This window comes from Phalangium opilio, unplaced genomic scaffold (assembly GCF_054372755.1).
Source record: "Phalangium opilio isolate 3A_F unplaced genomic scaffold, DU_Popi_V2 ptg000032l_1, whole genome shotgun sequence".
Taxonomy (NCBI): Eukaryota; Metazoa; Arthropoda; class Arachnida; order Opiliones; family Phalangiidae; genus Phalangium; species Phalangium opilio.
The window spans coordinates 1,960,753-1,975,135 of record NW_028324159.1 but is presented as its reverse complement, the minus strand read 5'-3'; positions in this window follow the sequence as shown (position 1 = coordinate 1,975,135).

The window sequence follows — 14,383 nt, the reverse complement described above, 5'->3', positions numbered from 1 at the left end:
TACATATAGTTCGAAAGATAGTTTGAATTGTTCACTCAAACTAGGTAAGTGTATTTATATTTATAAGCTGTAATTTTTTGCATAGCATGTTCGCGGTCTACTCTGGGATAGCTCTATACGCAGATGTTTCCAAATACCATGTCAGTGTGTCCACCCCCATGATAGTGCGTTCAGGAAGACGGTTTTTAAAAATATTATTTTATTTACAAAAATCGTAGTCAGCGTCTTCGCTATCTTGGCCCAAACTTGGCAGACAGTCTATGTTTGCTCTTATAGAGCAATGACTATCTTCTGGACAGTCTGTAATCTGAGTTTGAGTTCCAACACTAAATTACAAACAATATGAACCTATAGGCATAGTTGGCATTAAGTGACTAAGGAAGCTTGCGGGTTTTACTAGCCTAGAAATTAGTATATATTCTTAATTGGTACGGGCGAGTAAAACGTTTTTGAAAGCAAACTTCCGAGCAGTCGCTTTAATATGATTGTAGTACCCAAAAGTGTTACCAAATTGAAGAATGGTATGGGGGGGGTTCACTATCAAAACCAAAGTTGAAGCTGTTGATTTCTCAATTTTTGGTCGTTTTCTACTCCTTTAGAGCAGCAAATCTATTTCCTCCTGACACTCCGCGTTGTCTTCTTTTAATCGTCGAATAACAGCGTTGTACTCTATGTCAAATATAAATATAATAATAAAATAATACAATATTTAACTCATAAAAAATAAACGGATTATCAGGAAAAATTTCAAAATTACCATTAACCTATTTTTCATGCTTTCTTTTTAATTCATCTAATTCATGTTTCTTTTGTGACTCTTGCACATAAAGTTCTCTTTTCAATTGAAAAATTGATTCTTGTTTGGCTACAGATATTCATAAACCAAGCCTATTATTTTTCCTTTTCAAGTGTAAATCTAATGTCTTTGCGTTTGGGTTCACTTTTAATTTCTTTACTGTGCTCCCTCCTCAATTTTATTATTTGGTTCTCCAAAATTGCTCGGGTTCCAGATTCTGACGCTCTAATCTTAAAAACGGCTAAGTAATTTTAGTTTGTGTGTTTCGGTATTCCACTACTAGGTACTTCATATTACTTACTTTCGAAAGCCATCCATTTCCTTTAGACATAATAATTCAGATTTTTCCTAAAACCGAAAACTTAAACTGAAAACTATCTAAACTATAACTATCTCAATAATTTCTGTGGTAGCGTGACGGTGTACGTGAAGTCGATGTAGTTCTATTAAAGCAAATCTCGACGTTCGAAAATAAGATTGTTATAGTGCACTGCTTATTGAAATTATGAAAATATTTTTTCTCTTTGAATGTTGGGAGTCGCGAAGGAATTAGCTAGGTCGAACCCTGTCGCCTTCATTGGGGAGGGGAGGTTAAAGGGAAAGAAAATAGTTCTAGTTTCTAGGGCTAGGACATTTGATGAAATTTTTCATTAAAACCTCTAAGGTTTAAGAGTCCGACATCTCGGGTTTGAAACTATTTTCAATTTTCTCGGTCTTTTACTCTTTTGCTTTTGTTGAGCCTTTGCCACACTCTGCGATAAAATCCAGGGACAGCCAAACTTCTCTCCATCCCAGCCCTCTCATTTTAGTTACTGTCAAGCTCATCAGCAGAGGAAATAGCTCAGAAAAGAGATGCCCTGTTCTTGGAAAATCGAGTCCTCCGTCGAGATAAAACACCTAGTTTGGAAAATTGACCAAGCCGTTCCTTTACTTTGCAAGCTACAACTTTTTCAAAATGAATTTTAGGCCTAACCGAAAGAGAGAAAGTCAGACAATTTTTACAAGGCAAAATATATAGCCCAATTTCAAATGGAGTCTCGAACGGAGGTAATGGTTCAAAAGCTTTACCTTCCACCCTGGTTTTAGAACTGGTCTCTTGCCGGCCAATGTTTAGCAAGGCCTTTAAGAGGCTGATTATATTCGATTTAACCTAGATTATTTAGAGCAAACCGGCTTTCTAAAAATAAACTAGGAAAAGTCAAAAAGAAACACTAAATACCGGTACTAGCAAGGTAGTATTATAAGGGAGGTCATAATTTCCATAATAGACACCAGTCTTCTATAATTAAATCTTTATTGCAGTATATGCTCATAACCTGAATTTATTGTTTAGTTTAACACTGAGGTCCATTTATTTTTTAACAGAATTCCTTTGATATTGACAAATAATGCTGTACATTTGGACACAATGGCTAAAGAAATAAGCCGATACTCTTGCTCTATATGTAATTCAACGAGGCATACCCTAGGAAAGCACTTGTCTCATGTTAATAATCTTCACATGACAAGTGCATTCTTTCGAAAAACTTGTGCAGTTGGTGGATGCGGAGTTGAATACAAAAACTTTGAGTCTTACAAAAAACATGTCTATCGCAAACATAAGTTTCAATACTGTGAAGATGTAAGAACAGAAGAGGTTGATAGCGATGATTTAGATTATGAAACTGAGCCACAAGTTAACATTGGTCACATAAATGCTGAAAAATTAGAAATGGCAAGGCCTGAGTATCAAGAAGCTATGCTTATGTTAAAGATCAGAGAAAAATATGAGATCCCACTATCAACGGCAAACTATAATTCTAATGATCTCTTTAATTTTTTTGAAAGTTATGTTAATACTTGTAATGAAATGAGAGGGATTTACATGTCTGAACCAGTGCTGCAGATTTTAAAAAGCGAACATCGTTTAAATTCTTTCTGTAAAAGTTCCCTGAATTTAATAGAGGCACAAGAGCACTATTCTAGAATTGTTAAAAGAAAGGAAGTTCAAGACACATTTATGGTAATACCGTTACTTCCCTTGCTTCAGTTGTTACTTCAACACAATGATATATTTCAAAATATTGTAGAGAACTCAGATCATGCTAGATCAGGTGCAGTGTTGAAAGCTTATAATGATGGTGAAATTTTTAAACGACATGGCTTTTTTGCCACGCACAAACGCAATTAAAATAACATTTGTTTAAATTTAAACTATTATTTGGATGAAGTCGAGTTGTGCAATCCGTTAGGCGGCAAAAGAGGGCTTCATAAATTAACATTAGTTTATTTTACTATCGGAAATGTTAGCCCATCAAAAAAAGCAAGCTCATTCAAATATACCTATCGGCTATTGCTAAATATAACGATGTAGAAAAATATGGTTATGATATGGTTTTCAAACCAATCTGTGAAGATCTTAAGAGTCTTCAAACACGAGGGTTTTATTTATCCATGTATGATTTTCATGTAACTGGAACCGTTGGAACAATTTGCGGTGACAATCTTTCAAGCCACTCATTTGGTGGTTTTAGTACAAATTTCTCGCATAATCGAATCTGTAGATTTTGCATGGCCAAAAAAGAGGAAATTTATTCCATATTTGAAGAGGCAAAATATATCTTGAGAACGGAGGAAGTACATAATTATCATTTATCTCAGGTTAAGCTTAACGCTGATAATAAAATTATTTATGGTGTTAATAAAGAGTCCCCGTTTCAAACCCTACTACATTTCAAAATAACCGAATCTCTTCCGCCTGACATAATGCATGATATTTTTGAAGGCATTGTGCCAAAAATTTTAAAGATAGTAATTAAGTCAATTGTTAAAGAAGGATACATGTCTTTGAACTTAATTAATTGGAAAATTCAGAACTTCAGCTATGGGGAACTTGAACTGAAAAATAGACCAGTACCTTTAAATAAAAGCATTTTAACACCTCAAGGAAAGATAATTGGTAGTGCGTCACAAAAGAAATGTCTCTTTTACATTCTTCCCATGATATGCGGAAATGCTGTTCCAAAAGACAACAAATACTGGATGCTATTACCAATTCTCACAGAAATTGTTCAAATTGTAATAGCGCCCATAATTTGTAGGTCGTGGCTGGCCTATTTAGAATGAATTGTTAAGAACTTAAGTGATTTGTTAAAGGAAATATCCCCTCAATCATTTATACCAAAAATGCACTTCCTCATTCATTATGCCCGTCTAACTGAACAATTCAGACCCTTGATCAACTTTTGGTTTATGAGATTCGAGGCAAAACATCAATATAATAAAAACTTGGCAGCTAAAGTAAAATATTGGAAAAACACAAAGTCAAAGACATCAACACATGCTTTGTTGGCAGCAGAGTGGTAGTTGTAGCTTTGAAACAGAATTTGACCAGGGTAAAGCATCGATAATGTCATTTAAAATTATAGTGTAAAGTTTCATTTAAGACCGTTCCCAAAACTAACCAACGTATGGTTTTTCTAAATGACGAGTAACCGATTTGTTTTTTTCGAAAAATTTCCCATGTTATTTCTATGGGAAAAATTCCTGTTTTTCATCAAAAGGTGTGATTAATTTTATGGAAATGAAAACCACCCTTAGCAACTTTATTTTTTATAAAATAAACTAATATATGGATCTCTTCGAAATTTTAACCACATATTGAGAGCCTGAATTGTAGTTCTGTGGAATTATTTCAAAACAGTTAATAAAATACAAAAAAACTACATCCAAACAAAAAACCCTCCTTATACATTAAGAGCAGTATGAAGTCTTATCTAAGAGAGCTACCGTTCTCTCAGAATACTCCCTCGAAGTTTGAGAGAAAAACTCTTGGAATGTTTGCCGTTGGAAAAAGAACCCAGTACTGTTCTTGCTTTGAAATTTTTAGTTCATGGCAAAGTGAAATATAAAAAAGATTGGACGATGGACCTGTTTTTTTAATGTGGTCTATGTCCTAGAAGTGAACTTTTTACATGTAACTTGTGGACGAATTTATGAAATCATTGAATACGAAAATCATTTAGCTTCTTATTGCGTGAAAGATGGCTGAATTTGGAAAACAATTTACCCAGATGATATTCTGGCGCATACTCTACTGAAATTGCTTCACTGCGAAGGGAAATATTACGTAAAATTAGAACATTGGCTCTTTCAGGACAATGAGTGAAATGCAATACCACGTGACTTGCAACGAGTCGAAGTTAGTTCTTTCTATTGATTCAAGTTCAACAGTTCCAATGTTAATCGAAAGTGTCACTCGTGAATTCGGAAAACAAATTCATTATCTACAACAATATTCGTCAGAGTGGGAAGATTGGATCAACATGAAAAACTGACGATTTACCTGCTGATAAAACAAAGCTAAGAGCTATTCCAGAAATTGATTTATTAGAAATTTCTCAGAATAGTAGTACTATGCAATTCGACAACTCCAGAAGGTAAGCATTTTTATATAAAACCAATAACCTTAGTTAATGTGTCCAAAAATATGGGCAGATTTCGGAAAATTGTCTTTATAATTTGTCCGAAATAGTAAATCAATATAAATATTTATATAACAAACAATATATATATACGCATGGACGATACTTGCTGCGAGCCCCGGTCAATGTGCTCTCAGTTTTTCGTGCTCGTAAATCGGTTTTTCTATGCTTTTCAAAGCGGTCGATCTTCAATTTCGACACATAAAGCTCTCCGGTCAAGGTATTTAAACTTTATTTTACCCAATTAACCTTTTCTCGCCTTTTTCCACCGTTTTTCTCTGCCAGTGCCATCAGTTACGCACTGGTTTGAAACCCGTCTCACTTAGTAGTTTTCGGTGTTTTTTTTATTTGGTTTATTTTATGTGCGGTTTTCAATACTTGCAATGCTCTTCTCTTTCTGCTAACGGTTGCTAACATTTTGAGTGTCTTCTTTACGTTATTTTGGTCATTTTTGCCATTTTTTTGCCATATTTCGGCCGAAAGTGAAGCAATAACGCTAGCGGTGGTATTTTCTATAAACTGGTTTAAGACGCTGCTAAAATATTTTAAATTTATTGTGTCTTCTGCAAAACTCTAGTTTTTGATGTAATTCTCTCAAAATCATGTCAAAACATGTTTCCAAAACCTGAATCTTAATGGCACCGTCTTAGGATCTGTGTCTTAACTGCGACAAAGCTTTCTTTGGAGCACAACAGGTACATTGGTGCACTGGTGAGGAATGTTCGAGAAGAGTCCATGAAAAATGCTCGAAAGACTCCTCTTATACTTCCCATGAATGTAAAAGAATTGCCAGATCGAATAGACAATCTCGAAGTCGCACGCCAAAGGGACATAATCCCGAAAGTGTCAAGCCAGTAGCGTCGCTAGGGTTTGAAATTTGGGGGGACTTAATCTGGGCAAACTAGTTATTATAAGAACTAAGTAAAAAAAATTGCATAATGTGTTCATTGGAAAATGTATAGACCTTTAAAACTATCCGTAAATTTGTGTCAACGTGAAATTATTCGTATTTTAAAGATATACAACCTTTTATTGATAAAAACTACGGAACCGATTATGAAGGATTTTCACTCGTTTATTTTTAGTATTGGTTAGCTTTTAGTCCACACTATTGGGACTCCCTTCGAAAGAACATGAAACATTTTACTTGTCTCCATCTGTTCTTTTCTTCAAAATTGTACTGTTTGATATTGAAATTCATCTCTGCAGAGATGAAACTTAACGAATCTATCATTAAAATTTTTTAAATAATGCTACAGAATTTTAGGTTGCTAACAGCAACTTTTTGGTAGGGTTTAAGGATTATTTTTTGGGGGGGGCTAAGTTTGGAATTTGGGGGGGCCTAAAACGAATTGACTCTTTGGAGAAGGATAATGCCAGTCTGAGACAATCAGTACAGGCATTCAAAAAATAAGGCCTCCATTGGCTTCTGGGATACATTTTAAGGAATTCCCACGACCAACTTTGCAAGGACCAACTAGTTGATTCGATGAATTTAAATTGGCCTCGTGGATTGGTTACTTCATTTGCTAATGGTTTGCCCAAATCTATGACCGCCCAGCAAGCAGCAACCTGCGCTTCTACAGCAGAGTGCTCGGGAGGCTACTCGGACCCGGCTGCCAGTGAGACAAGGCTCAGCAGTAAACTGCCGGGTGAAGGCAGTGCCTACCGGTCGTCGACCTTTTGGAGTCGTGCCAAAAGCTCTGTTTGTCAGTAGGCTAGAAGGTTCTCTATTGTCAAGCGAACTAAAGGAGGCTCTTGTCGACGACTATGGAATTACTACTGTCCACTGCATTTGACTTAAACCTAAACTTCCTACGGCCCGTCACGCTTCATTCTACGTTACCTGTACGGACCAGTCGGAATTTGATAAGCTTTCGGACCTATCCATCTCTGGCCCGTCAACTGCATCTTGGCCGATTTTACTGGAACGCCGTGTGATGAACATAAACACGTCTCGGAAGACAAGGGTAATGACGCGGTTTGTGCCAAGGGCGATTCGTCGTCCAACGCGACTGACCGTTCGGATGTGTCGGAAGAACAATGAGCGACCTAACAATCGCTTATCAGAACTTTCGCGATTTGCGGACAAGGCTTATGACTTTCTGGAAAATATTGTTGCTGATAATTATGACATAATTTGCATTACCGAAACCTGGCTTAATGAACAACACTTTGATTCGGATTATTTCACAAATTGTTATTACGTTTTTCGGGCTGATCGCTTTGATCCAAATTTTGTTAATGGCAGGGGAGTGGGAATCTGATTGCGGTTAAAAGTCATTTGTTAGTACGCGACGCCATGACCTAGAAATATTTAATGAAGGCGTATTTATAGAGGTCAAGTCAACCGCTGGTAAGTCTTTCATAGTGGGAACTGTTTATTTTCGACCCCAGTATGACGCTACAACTTATCGGCTGCTTTCGGAACATCTGAGCAAGGTTCTATTGGACACCATTAATGATTTAATCATTGTAGGCGATTTCAACTAAGCAGGGTTGGATTGGGCGCTGTTTAACACTTAGGACTGCACCCATGCTACCAAAATTAAGGCAAATTCTATCATTGATCTCTGTTACTCCCTAAAGTTACTTCAATAACATAATTTTGTAAATAGCTCAGGAAATATTTTAGATCTATGCCTATCAAATGTCAATGGTCTTCACGTTTCAAAACTAGACGACCCATTAGTCACAGTGGACAAGTTTCATCCACCATTCACGATCTCATATAATGTCACCCCTTTCATTCATGCTGAACCTACAGGATCGCACTATCGCTATCAGGCAGGGAATTAGCACCTACAATACACAAGGCTTAGAGATACCGATTGGTCGCCGATCTTGGAGTCCGATGCCACACCTGTGGTACAGTGATTAAAAATCTCAGTTCATTTAATACTCACAAATCTCGCAAGCACCCGTTTGAAGCTGATGTTTCAGATGAGGGCGATATTGCACAGAGGAATAAAGACTCGAATATAGTTGAGAACTGTACGGATTTAAGATATACTGCTAATCAAGTCCAAAAGTTCATCGAAGCCACTTATATTTTGAAGTTAAAAGTGAAACATGAATTATCAGATGAAGTAATTCATGACGAAATGGAGACCACTTCTGATCTGTTAAAAACTAGTAGTTCAGAAAATATTTATATTAATGGCAGAACTATATTCAATGGACTAGAAACAGCGTATAAAAGAGAAAGGTTTTTCCAATCTGAAATGAGTTATGTGGCACCTGTGGCAGTTGAAATTTTTGATAAATGTTTTAAGCCAGCGAAGTCGTATTATATCTCATTTCTGAAATCGCTCAAGATTCTTGTGACAATGCCAGAAGTTGAACGGTTTTTAAATAATTTGAAAACGATCGTGGTACAATGTCAGATATATTTAGCGGTGAGAAAATCAAACAAAAGTTCATAGCTGAGAACTCTACTGATAACGCTATAAATTTACTTTTTGACTTGTATTTGGATGATTTGGAAATAGCAAACCCTATTGGGGCTCACGCGAAAACTAAAAGTTACTGTTTCTTAACTGGCGACTTCTTAATATACCTCCATTTTTGCGATCAAAATTAACTTCCATATATCTACTGTTATTGTGTAAACACAAAGATATAAAAAATTTGGTTTAGAGGTTTTGCTGAGGGATTTCATAAAAGACATAAAGTTACTTAAAGGTGGGGTGATGTTAAATATTAATGGCGTTGAGAGACTTACAAAAGGCAAAATAGCCTATGTTCTCGGAGATTTTTTATCTTTCTAGGAAATTAGAGGCATCAAAGAGGTTGTTGGCAGCGCTTGTTAAATATTAACTATGTAGAACATGCGAGATCACTAGACCACTAGACCTGAAATTAGAGAATCCATTTCATCAGATACATTTCCTTTGCGAGATGAAGTTGAACATAATGTTTCCTCAGTGTTCTAAGAAAACTAGAATGTATTGGTCGAAAATGTGTGGAGTTAACAAATTGAGCCCTATCGCTAATACTGTAGATTTTAAAGTCACAAAAGTGTTACTTCATGACCCAATGCATGTGATACTAGAGTCGGTGGTTAAATACGAAGTGAAATTAATGCTTTTTCATTTTATTTACGAAGCGAAGTTTTTCAAACTAGATGAGCTAAACTTTTCCATACAGTCATTTCCGTACCATAAACATGAAATTGAAGTAAAACCTTCATTGATTGAAGAGAAGCATTTGAAAGGGAATGATGAACTAAAGCAAACGGCTTCAGCCATGAAAACCCTACTTTTCCTTCTACCTATGTATATAGGCCATTTTATACGGAGAGAAAATCCATATTGGATAAATATATTAAGATTGACTCAAATGACTCAGATCAGCTTTTCAGGTCTAGCAAGCGAAAGTGTGCCCATAACACTTGCATGTTTAAATGCACTACTTAGTGCATTTTCCAAAGCAAACGGAAGAATACGGGCCTTTAAGGTACCATTATTGCATGAGGCTTGAAAGTAAGCACGGGTACTTCAAAGGAAAAAAATGGAAATGTTTTAAGTCTGTTCCCAAAATAATGGCCCTAAGGCATTAACGATGGTTGTGCCTTCAACAAACAAATGTGGAGGGAAAAATCTAAATTTCTTAGGGAGTTTAAATGATATTAAGGAGGGGTTTGAATTTGACATTTGCCATGATATTAAAGCATCTTTGTACATCTACGATTAAAATGTTGGTGCAACTCTAACGATGCATGTAAGCCCGGAAATCAAAGTGTTCGGACATTGTTTCAAAAAAGACACTCTCTTAATTGAGGGTTATTCTGATGAATGTGGACCCACCTTTATGGTGGTTGAAGATGCTGTGTCTATTAACCTGAAATGTTACGTCATTTGCCTAAAAGCTAAAATTGACTTCTATGATATCCATCTGAATCGCTATATTTTTTGAAAGACCTCGAAAAACCAAGAAACTCCTTTACCAAATTGAAACACTTCCGTTTAAATGGCCACATATCGCTCACATTATTAAAGGGAGGGTGATGTGGAAAATCAAGTGATTTTTTATCGATTCTTCTACTAATTATAAGACCAGCCTGCATAGTGAAACATTCAGCAAATACTTCCGAATGATTTTAAAATTCAAATAAGGTTCAGATTTTAAGGATAATTTGAAACAAGGACTGCCACCCAATCACGTAACACCCTGCCTTTTTGTTAACAAAATTCTCGTGGCACGTTCCGTGTTGAATGAAATTTATCACGAGATTTGATAAAATTTTTCGCGCGACGTGAAAATCGTGGCGCGAGACATGGAGCGTGCCACGAGAATTTTGTAAACAAAAAGGCAGAGCGTTACGGTCGGCAGTCCTTGTTTAAAATTATCCTTAAAATCTGAACCTAATTTAAATTTTAAAATCATTCGGAAGTATTTGCTGAATGTTTCTCTATGCAGACTGGTCTTAAAATTGGTGGAAGAATCGATAAAAAATCACTTGATTTTCTACTTCACCCTCCCTATAAGGACCGGTTTTATATTATGCTTTAAAACACTCCAAGCCTTGAACCAGTTTCATAACACTTTAAAAACTTTAAAGGCTTAGTCACCATCTCAACAACATATGTGATACAAATATATTTATAAAATTACTGTTTCTTGGAATAAATAGATACCTTAAAATAACTGCTGCAACACAAAATGTTTTCAAAAATTACTATGTTTTTAGAAGAATAGAGATGCTTTTATTTTTTAAAATTACGTTTAAAAAAAATAGAGATAACAAAAAAAATAGTCACTGGCGAAAATTTTGAAGATTCCTTGAAAAATGGTGAGAATATTACTCACGAGAACAAATCATAATCATAATTATAAAAAAACGTCTTGGTTTGGACCAAGACCGAAAAAACAAACGATATGTGTGAGGTTTATCAATTGGCTGAAGTTTCAGATATTGCAATTTTTTTTAGTTATTTTTATCCATTTAATCCTTAAAAAATATTAAATTCAATCAACTGATTTTACTGTTAATCGATCTATTCCAGGGTTGGCAAAAATCCGGATAATTTGAATAAAATCCAGACCAGTGGTTTTTATTGGATTAAACCGGATTTTATTGGATTTATCCGGATTTTTTAAAAACACGAGTTATTTTAGGTTTTTTTGAAGGCAAAGTACTTCTGTTTAGGTCTTATTTTAGTTTTGGGGCACTCCCCGACCCCTAGCCCCGATTCCAATATAGTCTGCTAGTTTAACTGATAAAATGTTTTCACGAAATGGATCCCTTACAAGGGGACTTTCCTTATAAATTCCGGGTTTGGCTTGGCAAAGGCTAGTGGGCGGGATTTATACATGCACGTATAAATGCCGGTTCACGGGTAGTTGAGCGGTTTTCAAAAGAGCGTTTTGGAATAAAGCGGTTCCCAAAACAGCGGTTTGCAAAACCGCGTGGAAGCAAAATCTCGGTTGCTGTTTCCGCGTTTCTCAATACAGCGCAATTTCCCAAAAGAGCGGTTGCTGTTTCCGCCCAAACTGTGATTGATAGGGAGGGAAATCTCTATTATATTAAGTATACAGGGTGGCTTCGGTATTAGTGGCCAATAGCTTCTATGGGATAGTATTATTCCACTGAAAATAGTATGTTTCCTACCATATTGTGTTGCAGGATTGATAACGTGAATAATAGATATGTAATGCAATAGACTGCTGTAATCGAAATAATATTAAACGTATTGCCCACAGTTTAAAGGGAGGGTGAAGTAGAAAATCAAGTGATTTTTTATCGATTTTTCTACTAATTATAAGACTAGTCTGCATAGTCAAACATCCAGGAAATACTTCCGAATGATTTTAAAATTCGAATTAGGTTCAGATTTTAAGGATAATTTTAAAGAAGGTCCTCCGGCCAATCGCGTAACGTCCTGCCTAACTGGACAGTAACCGGTAACATAACTATTAGTTTTATCATTCATAATAAATAATCTTTAGTTGTCGCTACATATATTTTTGCCTTGTTTCTGGTTGTATTTTAATTATTTATATGGCACAAAATTGATTTTTCCCCATTCGTAATTAAGCCGGATATTTTAGGTGGATTTTTTTAAGTGGATTAATCCGGATTAAACCAGGTGGTTTAAACCGGACTGGATAGGTAGTTGCCAACCCTGATCTATTCCCTCTAAATTAATTGAAAATATTACATATCTACGCTTTTTCAAGAACAATTACATTTTCCGAAAACATTTTATCATGAAATTAATTATTTTGAAGGGAGTACGTGCTGAGGGATCAATAATGAATATTTGAAATACTCTGTCTAAAAAGACCAAGCGAACTTTGACATAATTCGAAAGGAAAATGTAAATTTTTAAAAGTGGATTCCAAAGCAGGGTGTTGCACGAATTCATACATTTAATTTCGTACTACGAAATGCTACATTTCCAATGTCGCGACTATGAAGTAAAGGTTGCACTGCAATTTCCCTCTTCGTACTTTAGAATTTGAAACGTCACCACCCCTTTCTACATTGTTGGCGTTACTTGTTCACCGGTAACGTATTACGCATAATCATTTTAGCACGCGTAAATACCATTTCGGAAAACACACAGTGGCGAGGCCACCATTGGGTATTCTCCCTCGCACCAAGTGTCGCCGCCAGACGGTAACAAAGTTGACTACAGGCAGGAGGCTAGTCAACTTTCACTGCCTATAGCGGTGCTTCTAGGCGAGAGAGAGGACCTTAATGGCGGCATCACACCTGTGTTTTAATTCTCTGTATGTAATTTCTAAAATGGTCTACTCTCTTACAAATGTACACCGATTGGACTGGGGTGACTCCCATAATCCCCCTGGACATAATCCCCCCAAAAATTTCCCCCCGTCCAAATGGGCATAAGACAAAATCCCCCCATTTGCAGACAAAATCCCCCCAAACTGGAGACAAAATCCCTCCCAAATTGGAGACAAAATCCCCCGCTTACGGAACGAAATCCCCACCTTGGAGACGAACCCTTCAGGGGTCGTTCCTATTTTAGAGGTCGTTTTCCACAGTGGAAATATTTTTAGTAGGATAGTAGTAAAAATAGTAGTATTCCCCCTACGAGGAAAAGCGGAACCAATGATGGAGAAAACAGTATGAATTGCCGACTAACCATAAATTTTCGCCTTTTCCAAAATATTGCTGACTAACCATAAATTTCCGCCTTTTCCAAAATATCGCTGACTAACCATAAATTTCCGCCTTTTCCAAAATATCGCTGACTAACTATAAATTTCCGCCTTTTCCAAAATATCGCTGACTAACCAAAAATTTCCGTCTTTTCCAAAATATCGCTGACTAATTATAAATTTCCGCCTTTTCCAAAATATCGCTGACTAACCCTAAATTTCAGCCTTTTCCAAAATATCGCTGACTAACCATAAATTTCCCCCTTTTCCAAAATACTGCTGATAACCATAAATTTCCGCCTTTTCCAAAATATTGCCGACTAACCAAAAATTTTCGCATTTTCCAAAATATTGCTGACTAACCATAAATTTCCGCCTTTTCCAAAATATCGCTGACTAACCATAAATTTCTGCCTTTTCCAAAATATCGCTGACTAACCATAAATTTCCGCCTTTTCCAAAATATCGCTGACTAACCATAAATGTCCTCCTTTTCCAAAATATCGCTGACTAACCATAAATTTCCACCTTTTCCAAAATACTGCTGATAACCATAAATTTCCACCTTTTCCAAAATATTGCTGACTAACCATAAATTTCTGCCTTTTCCAAAATATCGCTGACTAACCATAAATTTCTGCCTTTTCCAAAATACTGCTGATAACCATAAATTTCCGCCTTTTCCAAAATATTGCCGACTAACCACAAATTTCCGCCTTTTCCAAAATATCGCTGACTAACCATAAATTGCCGCCTTTTCCAGAATATCGCTGACTAACCATAAATTGCCGCCTTTTCCAAAATATTTTTGACTAACCATAAATTTCCGCCTTTTCCAAAATATCGCTGACTAACCATAAATTTCCGCCTTTTCCAAAATATTGCTGACTAACCATAAAATGCCGCCTTTTCCAAAATATTGGAATTTTGGAAATAAGTTAAAACAAAATCAGTAGTTTACTTCTTTTGGTTTAGGAACATTGTTTGCAATACC